Genomic DNA, 19362 nt, shown 5'->3' with positions numbered 1-19362 from the left:
GGATGAATCTCAGAAGCATTCTGCTACAAGAAAGAAGCCCGTCCCCAAAGGCTGTAAGCTGTGTGTCTTTTATATGACATATTAAATAGAAAAGGCAGAACTACAGAGGAGAGACCAGATCCATGATTGACATAGGGCAGGGTGGGAAAAGGGCCTCACTATCCAGAAGTTGCTTGAAGATATTTTTGGAGATGATGGAACTGTTCTGTGTCTTGATTTTGGTGATGGTTGCATGACTATGCATTTATCAAAGCTCATAGAACTGTACTCCAAAAAGTGAATGTTACTGTATGTAAATTAAACATAAATTTAAAAAAAGAAAAACAGATATGAACCTTGCTTTTGTGGAAATTACGTTCCAATACATGGAGAGGAAATAAACAAATAGGCAAACAAATATACACTTAGTGAGGTGGGATATGGAGAAACAAAAGGGACAGAAGAGGTTGGGTGGGGTGGAAATCTAGGTGAGCAATCAGGATGGGCCTCACTGAGGAGGTGACATTTGAGCAGAGGTCAGAAGGAAGCAAAAGAAGGAGCCACGTGGATACCTGGAGAAGACGGTTCCAGGCAGAAGGAAGGAGCTTGCTTGGTGTGTTTAAGGAACAGCAAGGAGGCCATGGCAGCTGGAGCACAGTGGGGAGTGCGGGGAGCTGAAATGGGGCAGAAGGTACCAGGAAGCCAGATCTCCAAGGGCTTTGAAGGCCATGGTAGAGTTTCAGTTCTTGCTCTGAGTGAGTGAGGTGAGAGCTCTGGGAGCCGAGCAGAGGAAGGCAGTGATGTACTTACTTATTTTAGCAATTGATCTGGTGCTGTGTGTGAGGCACAGACTGTCAGGGGTGAGGTGGAGTCAGGGACCAGCAAGGAGGCAGCTGCCACGGCCCAGGCGGGAAGCAATGCAGGCCTGGACCAGTGTGGTAGTGATGGAGGTGATGAGAAGTGGTCTCGCTGTGCATACAATTGAAGGTAGAACCCACAGGTTTTTCAGACCGAATGAAGGTAAGGCTTGTATGAACGAGAGTTCTCGAGGGTAACTCCAGTATTTGGGGCTCAACTTCTGGAAGAATGGAGCTGTCATGTACAAAGATGGGAAAAGTGGCTGGAGAAACAGATTTGAGGAGAAAACCAGGAGTTCTTTTATGATCCTCAATTTAGCAATGAAGCAGCTCAGGTCCAAAGAGATTGACTCCCTCGTGCAAAGTCACCCAGCCAGTGTGGGATGCAGATGAAACTGGAAACAGGTCTGCCTAACCCCTGAGCTCTGTCCCTTCTGCAGGCTCCTACTCTAGACCAAGAAATGGCTGGGCTCAATGATACTCAAACTGTGGCCCCCTGAGCTTGTTAGAAATGCAAATTCCTGCGTTCCACCCAAGGGGGCATTTGGCACGTGCCTGTGTTGTTTGCATGGGCTTTGACTGCAAGTAATCTGTCATCTAAAAGAGGTGAAACTGCAAGTTTCCTAGAAAGTATGTCATATAATAAGAAGTCCTGAATTTGGGCTGGGCGCCGTAGCTCACACTTGTAAAACCAGCACTTTGGGAGGCTGAGGCAAGTGAATCACTGGAGGTCAGGAGTTCGAGACCAGTGTGGCCAACATGGTGAAACCCCGTCTCTACTAAAAATACAAAAATTAACTGGGCGTGGTGGTGGGCGCCTGTAATCCCAGCTACTAAGGAGGCTGAGGCAGGAGAATCGCTTGGGCCAGGGAGGCAGAGGCTGCAGTGAGCCAAGATTACACCACTGCACTCCAGCCTAGGTGACAGAGCAAGACTCCATCTCAAAAAAAAAAAAAAAAAAAAAAAGAAAGTAAAGAAAAAGAAAAGAAATCTTGAATTTGATAATTCCAGGATTAATGGAATTAACCACCAATTGAGCTGGTTAATTTGGCAACTCGATTATGTCAGACACAAAGATGGGGGTCTCTACAATTCCCTTGGTCTTTCCCTTGTGGTCACAAGATGGCTGCTGCAGCTCCAAACGTTCTGACAACATCCAAAGATAAGACCAACAGGAGAGAAGTTTCTCAAGTGTCTCTATCTTATCACACACACACAAAAACTCTGTTTCAGAAGCTCCCAGGAGACATCCAGTTGTGTCTCTGTGGCCAGAACCAGGGCATCTGCCTGCCTATAAACCAATTGCTGGCGGAAAGGAATGACTTAGCCCAATCGCAATGGATGCCCTGGGGCTGAAGCATCTCTCCATTGGGCACATTGTCATCTGCCGTGCATGGAACACATTGGGCACTCTCTTAGCCAAGAAGGGGAGCTGGCTTTCCAGTAGACCAGCAATCTGTCTGCCGCAGGCCTCTGCATATGCTTTTGTGTATTATCTTATGAGTATATGTATAACCTTATCGAATAAGCTTATACCCAAATCACGGAGAAGCACCGCCAGAACTGATAGCAGAAGGGGTCAGAAAGAAATTATTAAGCTTGGGTCCTTCTTTTTCTTTTCTTTTCTTTTCTTTTTTTTTTGAGACGGAGTCTCGCTCTGTCGCCCAGGCTGGAGTGCAGTGGTGCTATCTCCGCTCACTGCAGCTTCCGCCTCCAGGGTTCAAGCAATTCTTCTGCCTCAGCCTCCTGAGTAGCTGGGATTACAGGCGCGCGCCGCCACGCCCGGCTAATTTGTGTATTTTTAGTAGAGACGGGGTTTCACCATGTTGGCCAGGCTGGTCTCAAACTCCTGACCTCGTGATCCACCCGCCTCAGCCTCCCAAAGTGCTGGGAATACAGGCGTGAGCCACCGCGCCCGGCCAAGCTTGGGTCCTTCTATCAGACCATATAAGTTACTGTTTTAAAATAAATCCCACCATCTCTGCCTGGCACTGTTAGGTTGCCGTGTATATGAGGCAGAGGGGTGAGTTGTAAAATTTAACCTTGTGAGAGTGACTTCAATCTTGGTGATTGTTTGAGGCTTTCTTTTCCTTCACTCTCTCTCTTCTTTCCAGTTCTCCACTCTAGAAAGTAGTTCGGGCTTCTTTTGATCTCTGAGAGACCCTGCTTAATCTCACAATAGCCCTGCAGGTGGGTTTGATTGTTTCTGCTGCACAGATGAGAACACAGGTCCGGGTGCAGCAGGGGCTCCCTGGGCCAGTCCTCCGGCTCAGCCAGCTCTCTCCTCCAAGGACCTGCAAAGAGAGGACGCTCACCCTGATTCCACTATGGAGCACTCAGGAAGGGAGTCCTGGTATTTCATTGACAAGGCTGGCAGACTGGACCAAGTTGGAACTAAGACTTGCCCTTGTCACCCACACGGGACCCCCAAGACTTTTTCCCCCATCTCCTGTACACACTCAAAATTACAGCCTCCACGAACTGCTATGAAAACACTTTTTAAATAGATGCCTGGCGCGCCCTCGTGTGTCTCCATGGTGTAATAACACTGTAAGGTTTTCAAAACAGCTTAAAAAATAATAATGATGGCTGCTGATACAGATGATACATATTGAGCACTGATGTGCCAAGCAATGTATAAAGAAATGTAAATGCACAGTTTCGGCTTTGATATAAAAATTTTTCTTCTGAAGAAACTATATATGATCATGGTAAAAAAAAAATCACACAGGGCACAAAGGTTTACAGCAAAGTTATCTTCTCCCACTCTGTCCCGCCTGATGTGAATGGTGCACACTAATGTTGGGCAGTGCATAACCTGTCCAACCTTTCACCGTAACACTGATATGGGTCCATGTGCAAATGTATCTGTGAGATATATTCTTAGACTTGGAATTGCATGTGTATGCAGCCCTCTCCAGGGGGCACTTAGTACCACTTTGAATCATTGCACTGGCACTACTTGAATTGGCAGATGTTTTCCCCATTATTTCCTTCACTCGATAAACTACTATTAAGCACCTACTGGATGCAGGGCACTTGATTTCAAGGTTCTCTTTGCTGGTAGCATGAGGGCAGACATGAGTTCAGGCCTTACATCCCATTCTCTCAGCAATCCAGTACGAAGAGTTTTTCTTAAGAAATTTAAAAATTAGTCCCAGGATCCAGTATCACTGGCTTTGATTGGCTTAGCTTTGGCCACGCCCTCATTCCTGAACCAATCATTGTTGCTGGGATGGTGGGGATGGGGTGCTCTTATTGGTTAACTAGGAGATGGGTGGGGTCCCTAAGGAGCAGATCCGTAAGAGCTATCAGCTTAGAGGCGAATGGAAGTGGATGGCGTCCAAGCAACAGATGCCCGCTTCTGTGACTCCACCCCTCACGGAAAGTCTATGGGACTCTCTGAAATGTATGAGTGATACTGTTAGAAAGCGGCAAGAAAATGAAAAGAAAACGTGGATGTTTTCCATATTTGAGTTGATGCAGGCTGGAGACAACAGCTGCCAGAGCTGCAAGGCAGAACACCCTGAGAAGTGGAACCGGAGGATCCAGGCGCCTGTTGAAGGGATAAATGAGAGCCGTGGTGTGTGGATGGGACTCTTTCTGTCTTCCATTTGGCTGAAGCTCCAAACGCCAGGAGTAACCCAGTGGGTAGCAAGCACCCTTCCCTCCACCTCTGCAGGAATTGCAAAAAGCAATGGTAAAAAAATTGGTTTGTGATCCTTACCCCAGTGCTCAAGGAGGTTGGAGAAGCTGAAAGAGAGGACTGGTTTTGATATGGTTTGGATTTGTGTCCCCACCCAAATCTCATGTCAAATGCTAATCCCCAGTATTGGAGGAGGGACTGGTGGGAGGTGATTGGATCATGGGGGCGAATTTCCCCTTGCTGTTCTCGTGATAGTGAGTGAGTTCTCATCAGATCTGATTGTTTAGAAGTGTGTAGTGCTGGCCGGGTGCAGTGGCTCACGCCTGTAATCCCAGCACTTTGGGAGGCCGAGGCGGGCAGATCATGATGTCAGGAGATAGAGACCATCCTGGCCAACATGGTGAAACCCCGTCTCTACTAAAAATATAAAAATTAGCCGGGCGTGGTGGCGTGTGCCTGTAGTCTCAGCTGCTTGGGAGGCTGAGGCAGGAGAATAGCTTGAACCTGGGAAGCGGAGGTTGCAGTGAGCCGAGATCGTGCCACTGCACTCCAGCCTGGCGACAGAGCAAGACTCCATCTCAAAAAAAAAAAAAAAAAAAAAGAAGTGTGTAGTGCCTCCCACCTCTCTCTCTTCCTCCTGCCCCAGCCATGTGAACACGTTCCTTCTTTCCCTTTGCCTTGCTCCGTGAGTGTAAGCTTCCTGAGGCCTCCTCAGCCATGCTTCCTGTATAGCCTGCAGAACTGTGGGCCAGTTAAATCTCTTTTCTTTGTAAATTACCCAGTCTCAGGTATTTTTTTTAGCAGTGCGAGAACGAACGGACTAATACAGGTTTGGAGACACGTCTTTGGAGAAACTCTTGATACTTGGCGTCCTGTGGCATTTCCTTGCCATTAGCACCTCCAACGTTATGCTGGAGAAAAAGCCATTCCAACTCTTCACCGAACGCCGAGTCAGAGAGGGGTGGGGAAACCACTGGAAGAGCTTGCCCTGTGTCTTCTGGACAGACTAGTGCCAAACCCATGCCTGGAAATGGGTAGAAGTTAGGGACCATGGCCGCTCAGCCTCTGCAGGAAAATGGATTACTGCATCAGGAATGATGACTCCAGAGCAGGCCAAAGGTGTAAGTTTCTTCCAGCAGGTTCTGAACCTCCAGAGGCAGCTGGCCTGGGGTTATTTGGGATTCCCAGTGCAGGACTACCTGAAAATGTGAGGAGCCCAAACGGGGCTGCTGGACCACAGGATGCCCAGGACCTGCAGGCACACTCAAGAGTGGCCTGCCAGAGGAGACACATTGCCTGCCTCCCAGGAAGCAAATTTGGAGGTTGCCAGTGGGAGAATTGCCAAGAACTGCCATCCCTCCCCTGGGACACACAAGCTAAGGAAAGAAGGTATTGGCCCTCTAAGCCCAGAAAGCACAAGATCACATCATCACAACACCAGCCAAGTAAAACGTCCCTGCTTCTCACCTCTTCAGAGCCCAAGGGGGCTGGAGAGGAGAAGAAATGAGAGTGGAGGAGGAAAGAGGTTTAATATGAATGAAATTTGGAGTTTTGACATGACTCGACATTCTAATGACTTCATTTAGACTGTTGCTACACTCAGAAGTGACTTGGAGAAATTTTATTTTTATAATCATCACCATATTGTTATTGGTCATGATCTAAGGGTGAGGAGAAGGGCTAAAGGATCGGCCCAACAGATCATTCGGGGCAAGTAAAGAACTATCCCACCAGTTGTGTTTGAATGGGCAGTGAGAGGGAAAATCAAGTTGCTACTTGCACCCCTCTAACTCCCAACTTCCACTCTTTCAACATACCAGACATGAAAGCTGAGTAAATGACCTCAAAGGTACAGTGATGACAGGGTGTGGTGGTGGTAGTTCTTGGTTTCCTACATTACATCTTCAAATCGGGTTTTAGAATGGATGACACTGGAAGGCTAGAAATCTCAGGTACTGACATGTGGGCTGGATTATAATTGTCTTCAAAAATTCACCCACAATAGGATCAGACAAGTTAGTATGGCCATAGGTGCTACAATGGGAGAAAGTTTTAAATGCTGTTCAGATCGGAAGACATGGGTCAAAAAGATCAAGAAGAGTTGACATGAGGCAAACATTTTATATCTCCATCCAAGAGCTACCTGATGAGGTTTCACCCATCAGGGATGCAATGAGAATTTACTGGGCGCCCAGCACTGTGCGGACACAATTCAAGCAAAAGGCAACCAACTCTGGCATCCAAGTGCAGGCCAGCAGCCAAGTTCTTCCTCCTTATGAGCTGACATCTGATTGACAGATGGCCCCAGAGAAAGCTTCTTGGATCATATCTCAGTAACCACTGGCCCAGCCTGTCAAATCCAGAGATTTAAGATGGCATAGCACCTTAAATCTGGAAGAACTTAGCAACTTCATAATGTCAAATCCAGGGGGAAAATACGCACACAGAGAAACCAGAAAAGCATAGAATGGTGGGGAGAAAGAAAGAAAGAAAATGAAAACACTGTTTCCATCGGCAGAATTAGCCTTTGCCAGGAAAACTGGAATGTTGTCTTGGTAGGCACATAATTCATTTTTCTACATGTTCAGAAGTAAAGAAAAAGCCAGACCCAAAAAGCCAGACCCTGGGGGAAATCGTGGATACTGTTTGTAACTTTGGCAAAGACAATATATTTGTGAACTCAGCCTCATGTGAAATGCTTGATAATCTCAAAAAGTAAATGCCACAGCGTGTCGTATACTGTGTGGTCTCAATGATGTGAGAATGTCTATATATCCCAATACCTGTCCTCGTTTCTAACTAGCTTGATTTATTGTCATAGACAAAAGAGTAGATGAATGAATATATACCAAAATGTTGTTAGTAACTGGTAGGACATGGGCAGTTTTTATTTTTAATCTTTATAGTTTTCAGTGTTTTCTAAAGTACTAAAAATTATTTTTATTTTTTTTCTTTCACTGTCATAGCCCTTTCATTATAGAAGCAAGACATGAATGAGAATTCACAGAAACACATAGACAGTATAGAATGTTCTAAGTGGGGAGCTAGTCTTTCCTGTTCTTCCAACTGCCTTGAGATTGCCACTGTCAGAAATCTTGCTTTCTATTTTTCAGGCTGTTTTCTTTTCCTTTTTTTTCTTTCTTTTTCTTTTTCTTTCTTTCTTTCTTTCTTTCTTTCTTTTTTTTTTTTTGAGACAGAGTCTCACTCTATCACCTAGGCTGGAGTGCAATGGCGCGATCTTGGCTCACTTCAACCTCCACCTCCCGAGTTCAAGGGATTCTCCTACCCCAGCCTCGCGAGTAGCTGAGATTACAGGCGCCCACCACCACACCCTGCTAATTTTTGTGTTTTTAGTAGAGACGGGGTTTCACCGCTTTGGCCAGGCTGGTCTCGAACTCCTGACCTCAGGTGATCCACCCACCTTGGCCTCCCAAAGTGCTAGGATTACAGGCGTGAGCCACCACGCCCGGCCCAGAGACTGTTTCTATGAAACATTTATACCAGTAGTGAAAAGCCCTGGTAATGTGTAGCAAACAGGAGAGTTCAAGCGGCATGGAAAGGGAGTGGCTGTGACTCTGCGCCATCTGGTGGCTCTATTGCAGAATGCAGGCCCTGTCACCCAGCCTGTCACCCAGGCTGGAATGCAGTGGTACAATCGTAACCAGATCATTTTCAAGAGAAGCCAGAAATACCAAGTTATCTGCGAAATATTCCGAATTTCAAAGGTTGGCAACTAACTAAAAAATTTTAAAAGTAATGTCTGGAACAAATAAAAACACTTGAGGGCCAGCATCCAAAGAATTGAGGCCTCTGCTTTAAGAAATAGATGTAGAGTGTTGTATTAATGATCAATTTCCAGGGATGACATGAGGAATTTTGTTCATATACATTCCCTCCACTGCCACTTATTCCTTTCAGCTCCTTACTTTTATTAGATTATTACTAATTCTCCTACCAGTGGCCTTTATGACTTTATGTAATACATTTAAACTCCATTTTTCAATTCTATCAACTTTTTACAGCATCTACAATGAAAAAGGAAGAAAATCCTTCTTCTACCTGTTTGGTGCTAATGAGTACACTTTATTATTATTGTATGTTTGCAACGTTCCAGGCACTTTACATTCATTCATTCATTCATTTATTCAACAAATATTAATTGTCTACTTATGTGCCAAGCACTTTTCTAGACACCGGGAGTACAGCAGTAAACAAAACAGGCAAAACGTCCTGCCCTTGGGGAAGGAATATTGTAGCAAGGGATATAGATATTAAATGAACAAGCAACATAGCTGTATCATATGTTAGATGGTGGTAAAGGGTCAAGGAGAAGCAATAAAGCAAGAAGGAAGAAATGTGCAGTATGTGTGTGTGCGTGCATGCATTTGCAGGGGTGTGTGTGTACATGTTAAGTGTGTGCATGTGTATGAGCTCATGTGAGTGTGACATTTTAGCTGGGGTAGCCAGGAAAAGCCTTCCAGAGCAGATAACTCTTGAATAACTCTTGATGGAAGAGAGTGAGCCATACAAGTATGAGGCGTGTGCACATTCCTAACCAACGACACAGAAAGAGCTAAGGACGCGAGGCAGGGCGTGGCTGGTGTGTTGGAGGGACTGGGAAAAGATAGGCTAACTGAGCAAGGAGGATAATGGGAAAAGATGAGATTGGGGGAAAAGGCTGGGCAGTTCATTGGGGGCCTGAGAGTTTCTAATAAGGAACCCTCTGAGTAAGAGGGGGAGCTGTGGGGAGACCATCTCAGAAGAGTCACATGAACTGACTTGGGTTTTAAAAGCCCCTTATGGCTGCTGCATGGAAGATAGATAGGGGGCATGGAAGATAGAAAGTAGTGGCATCCTCAGTCTAGGGAGTGATGGTGATGATGATGATGGAGGAGATGATGAGAAAGGTCAAATTCTGCAGAGCCTGCAGGATTTGCTAACAGATTGGATGTGGGAGTGCAAAAGAGGAGTTAGGGGTGACTGAGAGGTTTGTTTTTGTTGGTTTTAGTTTTGCTTATTTTTTAAAGACAGGGTCTGTCTCTGTCATCCAGGCTGCAATGCAGTGGTACAATCACAGCTCGCTGCTGCCTCAGACTCCTGGGCTCAAGCAATCCTGCCTCAGCCTTCCAAGTAGCTGGGATCACAGGTGTGCACCTGTGATCTAATTAATCATGCCTGGCTAATTTTTTTTTTGATAGAGACAGAGTCTCACTATGTTCTCTAGGCTGGTCTCAAACTTCTGGCCTTAGGCAATCCTCCCACCTTGGCTTCTCAAAGTGCTGAGATTACAGGTGTGAGCCACTGTGTCTGGCCCTCCAAAGTTTTTGATCTGAACAATTGGAAGGATAGGATTGCCTTTTCACTATCTTCCTATGTAGGTAACTTGATCTGTCATCAGAGAAAAGAGATTACACGGGTATATACAAAAATATTGTTAACAATTATGTCTGTGTGGTAGGTCATAGGTGATGTTATCTTTCTTTATGTTTTTCAATATTTTTCATTTTTGAATATAAAAACTGGACTACTATTATTATTTTTTAAAATTTGGGGCTTTCAGGCATGACAAGGGTATACTCAATGGACCAGGTAAAAACACTCTCTACCTTGTTGGATTCTGTATTAGTCAGCATCTGCTGCATAACAAACAACCCCAGGCTCTTTTTTTTCTTTTTTTTTGAGACAGAATCTTACTCTGTTGCTCAGGCTAGAGTGCAGTGGCGTGATCTGGACTCACTGTAACCTCCGCCTCCCAGGTTCAAGAGATTCTCGTGCCTCAGCCTTCCAAGTACATGGGACTACTGGCGTGTGCCATCACACCCCACTAATTTTTGTATTTTTAGTTAAGATTGTGTTTCATCTTGTTGGCCAGGCTGGTCTTGAACTCCTGGCCTCAAGTGATCTATCCACCTCCGCCTCCCAAAGTGCTGAGATTACAGGCATGAGCCACTGCACCTGGCCTCCCAGGCTCTTAATTAGTGTTTCTTTCTCACTTTCTGAGATGTGAGTTGGCTGGAGCAGCCCTGGTTCAGGCTACTGGTAGAGTTCAGGTCTATTCCAGGTTTTTCATTCTAGGACCTGGGCTCTAGATGTCTCTGTGATCATTAAACTCTTTCCCTGCTTCATCTCTGCTGTTTCGGTGTAACGGGTCTGTCACTGCACAGTGGGTATACGAATCTGTTGGCCCTATAACAATAGTATCCAGACAATAATCACTGCTTGGCATTAGGTCTAGCTTTGGCTTTTGAAAAGTCAAAAAGAGAAATACTCACTTTATAGTTACTTCTGGCGCCCCTAACACTATGTGACATCAGAGATTCTATAGTCATGTGGGCTTCTATCAATCTAATCAAAAAACAAACAAAGCATGTTATTCACCGTCAAGAGGTAACTTGGAGGTTTTATTTTTTAAATCTCTTTATTGCTTTAGATATTGAAATTCTATTGATCAGCTTAAGGATCCATGTAATATTTATTTTGCTGCAGAGGAAGCTTTGGGGATCATATCTCAGTAACCAACAACCCAACCTGTCAAACCAGGAGAGGCAGGATGGCATCAGTCCCAAATCTGGAAGAATTTAGCAACTTCATTGTGCACCAAATTCAGTGGAAACACACACACACACACACACACACACACACACACACACTATGAAAGCCGTGATTTAATATGCAAAAACAGTTGCTAAAAATGCAAATATTTCAACAAAAGAGAATTCATGTGACTATTAAGAGAGTATGTTAACTAGATAATCTTGGAAGACCTAAATTGGGTCAACAAACGTTTTGATTTTAATACAATTTTAATACAAAGCAAAACTAAATAAATTAGAGTTTACTATAATGTGGAAATGGGTAATAATGTTTTGGTGTGCCACCCTTCAAAATGTTAAACAGAATCATTTTTAAGAACTGAATTTTATTTGTTATTTAATTTCATTTAGAATAGGAGACTTTCAACCTAATATAACCTACCTGGGAATGTTTCTGATCTCATGAGAATCAATTAAAAGCAGAATGTCAGCTTTTCCAGTTAAACATTTCATTAGGAGGAAAAACTCCAAAAGCACGTGCCAAAGCATCCACGATAAATCATTTTCTATCCTTGGACGAGACCCAGCATGTGAGGGTCTGGAAATGCTTTCAGAGGGTGTCTGAAAATGTTGTGTCTCACGTCAAAATGCCATCCTCCTCCTCCTCTGCCACGGATGGAAAAAATATTTACACTGGAAAGTAAAATGAACAAATATGGAAACTGAGTCTGGCCCTGGGACAGCGGGAGCTAGGGACAGCCCTGGGTGGGGTAAGAAGCCCTGCTTCTGGGGGAAAGGTTTTGGTGGATCCCTGCCCTGTGGTTGCATTGCCGTTCACAGCTGGGAAAGAGCTTTCCTACCCAGTATCTCAGTGAATCTGCCCAGCAGCCCTTTGGGGTGGGGGCTACTGCTGCCCACATCTTACAGTTAAGGAAACTGAGGCTCAGAGAGGTTAAATCCCCTGCCCGAGTTCACAAAACTAGCTAAGAAGCTGCAGCAGAATCAAACCCAGGTCTCCTGACTGCACCTTCTGAACCCTTCCTCTTGGCCAGGCCACCCCCTCTCTACGCTCTCCGTCTGCATCCCCATCCCTCCCTCCTGTAGCTCCTCTCGCAGTTCAGTTTTGTGCCCGAGAACCCCATGATCCTCGATCAGGTCATGACCAAGACCACAAATAAAACCCCTGGTGAACACGAGGGCAGGGCCACACTGCAGGGCACCAGCCGGAGCGACAGTCTGTCTGGCTCGGTAGTGACTAGTGACTCTCCCATCCGGCGGGGTGTGCAAGCGGAGCTGGACACAGGATGCAGTGTGGCCACGGGAAATGTGCAGAGTGATTTCCAGCATCTCTTTCCTCTTCTCCTGCCAACTTGCCTTTATGGTGTCCACTTCTTCCCCACTCAGCCATAGGGTCTGGGGTGATTGGCCCCTGTACTGGGTTGAACAGTGTCATAAACTTCATGTCTACCTGGCCCCTGTGAATGTGACTTTATTTGGAAATAAGATTTTGGCAGATGTAATCAAGTCACACTGGATTCGGGTGGGCCCTCCATCCAATGACTTGGGTCTTTATAAGAAGAGGGAAATGTAACACAGAGACACAGAGGAGACACACGGCGGGAGGAAGGCCACATGAGAGTGGAGGCAGAGATTTGGACTGAGGCAGCTGCCAGCCAGGGAATACCAAGAACTGCAGGCAACCACTAGAAACTGGATGAGGCGAGGAAGGATTCTTCCCTGGAGTCTTCAGAGGGAGCTGCTGACACCTTGATTTCAGATTTCTCAGGTCCAGAACGGTGTGAGAATAAACTTCGGTTGTGTTAAGCCACCCAGTATGTGTTGCTATGTGAATGCAGGCCTAGGAAGCCAACACAAGCCCCACCTCCAGCAGCTCGAGTGAAGCCCATCTGCATCTCCCAGTGCCCTGCTCCCCATGACTGGGTCTGGAGAGGCACATTTAACCCACAGAGAACCAGTGGGATGCTAGAACTACGTGGTGGGGCTTGGGGGAGAAGGAAACCCTCTCTCCTCCTCTATGTGAACCTGGAAGGGCGTAGCCAGAGCTGCTGCTGGAAGAAGAGAGATTTTGTGATAGAAAAAGGCTGAGAACAGAGGCAAAAGGAAATATCATCATCCTAGTCCTGGATCAAGCTGAGCCTGTCAGAAACCAGGACTAACTACGACGTTTTTAGTCCAGAACAAATGGGTTCCCGGGTAACTTAAGCCTGCTTGGTTTCCGTTTCTGTCGAAAAGTTTTCTAAGTAATGCAGGGAGTCAAGTATTGGATGAGTGTGTGGTCCAAACAGCCTTGATGGTCTTTTTTTCTTCACCCATGCCTTTTAACCATATAAATTAATGAACCTAGACATATATTTCGAATGCTTCTGGCATTCCCTACATTCCACTCCTAAAGAGGGCAGATAATTGAGAAGGTGCCATTACAAACACATATTCGGGGCTTTCCAGTTAATCCTAGTTGATCCTGAATCCTAGAAGCGATTGAGATGTAGGAAAAAATAATAATCACTCCTACGCAGAAAAATCGATTCAGGTGCCCTGACATTTCCCCCTGATGCGGTTTTGGAGGAAACCTCCTGCCCAAGGTAGGAGGCCACAGGTGCTTTCAACAAAGCCTGCCCTGTGACTAACCCCTTCTGAGCACCAAGATTTGGCTCTTCCAGCTGGATCCTGAAGTGGCCAGTGGAGGGAGGAAGGGAGGACAAGGGGGAGAACTCAGGCTGAGCCTCCAGGGACAGGAGGACACTCAGTTTGCAGCTGACCTCCCATCCTCTGTCCTAGCACCTCTCTGGCCAGCAAGGGGCTCATCCAGGCTGATTTAATGTTAAGGACTTCTTTTAAGAAAAAACAAACTACACATATAAAATTAAGTATGGACGTGAATATTTATTTAAATTGATAAAAGGAATCATGGTAAGTTGGAAATGTTAAAAAGGTGGCAAATGCGACGAACACCTGAAAATCAAAATAAGTGATAAATCATCCTCATCCTCATCATCACCATCATCACCATCATCATCACCGGCCTGATCCACCTCTATTACACCTGTTTTACTCCATTTTTGGCTGCAGATTCTCTCATAACAGTTTCATAAGATTCTTTTCTACAGTGACAATAAAAAGGTAATTTAATCTTTTCTTTAGGCATGTTCACTTTATTGATTGATTGATTGATTTGTGATGGAGTCTCGCTCTGTCGTCCAGGCTGCAGTGCAGTGGCATGATCTTGGCTCACTCCAATCTCCACCTCCTGGGTGCAAGTGATTCTCCTGTCTCAGCCTCCTGAGTAGCTGGGATTACAGGTGTGTGCCAGTATACCGGGCTAATTTTTATATTTTTAGTAGAGACAGGTTTTCATCATGTTGGCCAGGCTAGTCTCGAACTCCTGACCTCAAGTGATCTGCCTGCCTTGGCTCCCAAAGTGCTGGGATTACAGGCGTGGGCCTGATGAAAACCCGTCTCTACTCATTCTTCCCCCTCCCTGCTACCAAATGCCAGGACTCCTAACCCAACCAGAAGCTGAGCATGGGGCAGCCCATTGATGGAGCCCAAACAAGTCAACCTGCTGACACAGAGCAGGTAGAGGTTGAATTTGTTGGGGCAAATAAATGAGAATTACTGGCTCAAATCCTCATTCCCAATCAAACTATTTTTGGAAAGGAGGATTGGATGGAGAAAAAGGATGGAAAGGAGAGGTGGAAGAACTTTAATTTGAATTCTAGTACACAGACAATTAAACTAATTAGAAGGCAAAATAAGTATCATGGAGGAAATTAACAAGGGACTTGGAATGGTCCAATGGAAAGTGAGGTTGGTGATTCAGGAGACGGAGAAGCTCACCAAGGTGTAATGTGAGGATGGTATCTCCCCAGCAGTCCAGGTAAGAGGATGGTCCCACGGTAGAAGGATGCAGGATAGAGCAGAGAAAACGGACAGGTCTGTAATTTTGGTAGTGGCCCCCTGTATTGGTCAGGCTGTTTGGTTGCAAGTAACAGACACATACAATAGCAGTGGCTTAAATGAGATAGAAGGTATTTCTCTTTCACGTAATAGTCCCAGCTAATGTGGCAGCCCTGCTCTGTGATGTCAGCAGGGATCCAGGCTTCTTATAGCTTGATGCCCCGCCATCCCTAGGATGTTGTCCTTGTCTGCATGACCCCAGATGATTCCCTAACACACCTCTATTTCAGTCAACAAGAACAGAAGATGGAAAAAGGAAAGGACACTTCCATTCCATCTGAGGCTATGCATTAGTAAAGTCACAGGCTAAGGCGCTGTAACAAAAGGGACCCTAACACTAAGTTGGCTGGAATAAGGTAGTTGATTCCTCTTTCATATAACAGTCCAGTAGAAGGTGTTGAAACAGGGCCACTAGATACATTAGTTCATGAAGGTATCCATGGATCCAGCCACCTTCCATCTTGTTCCACCATCCCCTTGTCTTTGTCTTCATGGTGAAAGCTGACCACCATATACCCACCCTGGCCTGCAGAAAGGGGAAAATGCGTGTTGATTTCATGCAAACATCTTCCTTTTACGGAAATGACCCAGAAGATGCCACATTGCTACTGCTCACATCCCATTGGCCAGAACTTAGTCACATGGCCCTCTTGCTGCAAAGGAAGCTGGGAAAAGTCATCTTTAGCTAGATGGCCATGTATCCAGCTAAAACAAAGGGATTTCTATTATTAAAAAGAAACAAGGGAGAATAAATTTCCAAGGACAGCTAGTCTTCTCTGCCATAGGGCTTGCCTGGAGCACATCACTTGTGTTCCCTCACATCAGACTGAACTTGGTCACATGGCCCCACCTGGCTGCAAAGGAGCCTGGGAAATGCAGTGTTTGGTCTGGGCAGCCATGTTCCCAGCGAAACATCAGAGGCTCTGTTACTATGCCTAAAAGAGATGAAGATATCAGGGAACATACCTCTCCTGAGAACTTCTGTTCATTCAGTGAAGTATGAGGCAGGGTTAGCAGCTGAGAGTGAGGGAGATGAAAGAGACAGGACAGTTTCAGTCAAGGAGACCATATCAAATCGCTGAATTGTGGAGCAGGAATGTGTGCCATGAGAGGGTTTGGAGGGTGAGTCTGAGGTTTGAGCTCATGGACTTTAAGTGAAACCTGTTTGTCAGGTTGTATGACTTCTCTCCTGCAACATTCACAGCCCACGTGCAAGCAGAGAAGATGGGTGTGTAAACTGATCTGAGATTAGCATTACCAAGTGCACAAGGGGGTGTTTGCAAAGGATGGATTATAAGGTTGTGCTATGGGATCTTGGATGGACAAGAAGGAAAGTGAAGGCAGGAAGAGGTTCATAGATTCTGGGAAAGGGGTGAGGTCAGGGGTTAGCATTTAGAGGTCAGAGGTCTTCATGAGATCAGAGAATTGTGGTTATGAGACAGTATTAAGGTATTAGCAGAAATGTAAGGATGCGGTGACCAGGAAATAGGATGTTTGAAATACAGCCTTGAAAGAGTGGTGTTTGAGGCTGAGCTCCTCAGGGTGTATGAAGTAAAATGAAACATAGGCTTCTAGGATTTCACAGTCCAGGAACTGGGAGAGGCCAGACCGGTGAAGGGTAACCCGTGAAGATGTTATTTACTTCTTCCTGGAAGGACATTGGCTGCAGGGACTTCACTCTACTCTAAACTAGTTCCATGCTGAAGGTCAATGCTTCTTTCTAGGAGGGTCTGACATGAGAAAGTAACAAGAGGTCAACTTTCTCTCGGTGCTCGTGACTTCCTTGGTGTTCTCACCTTAAAGCTGTATTTACCAGAGTCAGAAGCATAATACCAGTAGCACTGGAAATGATTTTAGGTGGTTCACAAACACCATATAAACATGATGAATTGCACTGTTGTTCTTTCAATCCAGACAAAGAGAAAGTCTTCAGTTGTTGCTACTATGTCTTGAACACCTCTCTCACACCCGCTAAGCTCCCCTTTTCATTACAGAGCAGACCTCAAGTTCAGAATCTTCAGTAGATAACAATGGCTGGTGAGGATTTAGTGAATCTGTTGCTTTCATAGTATTTTATTGTTTTCTTCCTATTTCTGCAGTTGATATTCACTTTGTGTGTTTACCAACATCCAATGACTATTTTATAGCATCAAGTCAGATCATGTCAGTCCACTGCTCACACCCCTTCAGGGCTTCCCAACACATCTGGAATAAAATCTGAGGGATTTCCATGGTCTGGAAGACCCTTCATAGTCAGACCCCTGCTAAGCTCAGCCTCCTCTTCTTCCATCATTCTACCCTTTGCTCACACCCCCTTAATGTTCCTCTGATATGCCAAGCTTAGTCTCACCTTGCGGCCTCGGCACGTGCTGTGCCGTGCCATCTGCCTGGGATGCTTTCACCCAATCATCCCATGGCTCACTCTAACCCTTCATGCAGGTCTCTGCTCAGATGCCAGCACCTCAAAGAGGCTCTTCCTGACTGCCCTAGCGACTCTAGCTAACATGGCATGAAAGCATCTGCATCTGAACCTCACCCAATTTCTCTTTAGCTTTGTAACTTTTGTTAGCACTCACACTAATTAACTTCTCTCTACCTACTTACTTTTCCCTCCTTCTCTCCTTCCTTCCTTGTTTCATTCATTTTTTCTTTTCTTCCTTCCTTTTTCTTTTCCTCCCTCCCTTCCTCCCCATCTCTTGTTTAGAATTTATCTCCTTTACTAGAGCTCCATGAGGACAGGGACCTTGTCGTGTTCACTGCTGTGACCCCAGGGTCTAGAACAGTGACTGGCATATGTAAGACACTCAATAAATATGCATTTGAAGAAAAAATAGGTTAACATATTTTCCTTTTAAAATACATTTATTTAAGTGGAATAGCAAATAAATGTGAAGAAAAGCATTCAGCAAGAAGTCTGTGTAGTACAATCTGGCAAATAACCAAAGGTGCTAAGTGATGGGCATATTTTATTAAAGGACTGTGCACAAGACTGAGGTTTAGGAACTGCTTCCCTGAAGCGATTCTGGAGTTACTTGGGGGAAGGAGAAGAATTTCCCAGTGCTCTCCCTGCAGACCAATGAACAGACTGTCTCTCTCTTCTGGTTGGTGCTAAAGATCTTTGAGCATTGGCCAGGTGTGGTGGCTCATGCCAGTAATCCCAGCACTTTGGGAGGCCGAAGTGGGAGAACTGCTTGAGCCCAGGAATTCGAGACCAGCCTGGGAAACATGGGGAGACTCCATTTCTACAAAAAATTAAAAAATTAGCCAGGCTTGGTGGTGCATGCCTGTAGTCCCAGCTACTTGGGAGAATGAGGTGAGAGGATCGCTTGAGCTCCAGAGTTTCAGGTTGCTGTGAGCCAAGATCACACCACTGTACTCCAACCTGGGCAACAGAGCAAGCCCTGTCAAAAACAAACAAACAAAAAACCCTCCTAACTGAGCACCTAGTTGGTGTCCCCCAAATTTTTAGCTTTCTTTAATGCCCTCTTCTCCCCATCCAGACTACCACCTGGTCTTTGGCCTCATTATCCTTACCTAAAGCCAGATGGCCCTGGAGGCTGTTGGGACAGTTCGCCATTTAGGAGCGCCCACTATGAACTCTGCACTAAGTGACTGACGTGTCATTTCTGAAGAGTTAAGTAGTGTCATCCCCATAATAGAGATGAACAACTCCCCAAGTCATGCACCTAATTGTGCCAGTATAAGATGCTTGAGGTGTGGACTATTTTCATTCCCTCCAGGTGTCTTATACTTCAGGTTCAGTAATAGCCCCTTCACTCACCCAATTCAAGTGCTTGGGTATTCAGTTTGCTTGGCATTTTATTTTTCAAAAACTGTGATTCTTTTTTTTTTTTTTTTTTTGAGACAGAGTCTCACTCTGTCACTCAGGCTGGAGTGCGGTGGCACGATCTCGGGTCACTGTGACCTCTGCCTCTTGGGTTCAAGCAATTCTCTGCCTCAGCCTCCCAAGTAGCTGGGACTACAGGCGAGTGTCATCATACCCAGCTAATCTTTTTATTTTTAGTAGAGACGGGACTTCACCATGTTGACCAGGCTGGTTTCGAACTCCTGGCCTAACGTGATCCACCTGCCTCAGCCTCCCAAAGCACTGGGATTATAGGTGTAGGCCACCAAGCCCGGCCCAAAAGCCATGATTCTTTAAGGAGATTAAGCCAAGTGCCTCAAATATGCAGAAGAAAGGAATGTCTCAGAGGGAAAAACATACAGATTAGAGGCACAGACTGAGGTCTGTGATCTAGCCACGGAGTATTTTGTTTAACTTACAAGCTATTTTTAAGTTTGGAATCAACTGCCAAAACTTAAAAATCAATAAAATTTGCACCAAAGTGTGAATTTCTGGAATTTGTTG

The sequence above is a fragment of the Pan paniscus genome, chromosome 21, assembly GCF_029289425.2.
Source record: "Pan paniscus chromosome 21, NHGRI_mPanPan1-v2.0_pri, whole genome shotgun sequence".
Lineage (NCBI taxonomy): Eukaryota > Metazoa > Chordata > Mammalia > Primates > Hominidae > Pan > Pan paniscus.
Note: the sequence above shows the minus strand (reverse complement) of the source record.